The following is a 231-nucleotide window of genomic DNA, read 5'->3' on the forward strand; positions in this document are numbered from 1 at the left end:
CCAATAATGATAAACATTTTAATACAACTTAAAAAAAAAATCCAAGTGAACTTCCAAACTCAAGATGGGCAAAACAGTGAAGATTTAAAGACAGGACTGTGCCGAGCCATACAGACGGCTGATAAACGAAACGCCATCAATACCGAACTTGTCTTTCACATAAAGTTTCACTGTTCCGTTTGCCATAGACTTTCCACGACCGCTGAGTTCTGGAAACAGTGTATTAAAAGG

This window comes from Ursus maritimus, unplaced genomic scaffold (assembly GCF_017311325.1).
Source record: "Ursus maritimus isolate PB19 unplaced genomic scaffold, ASM1731132v1 scaffold_2, whole genome shotgun sequence".
Taxonomy (NCBI): domain Eukaryota; kingdom Metazoa; phylum Chordata; class Mammalia; order Carnivora; family Ursidae; genus Ursus; species Ursus maritimus.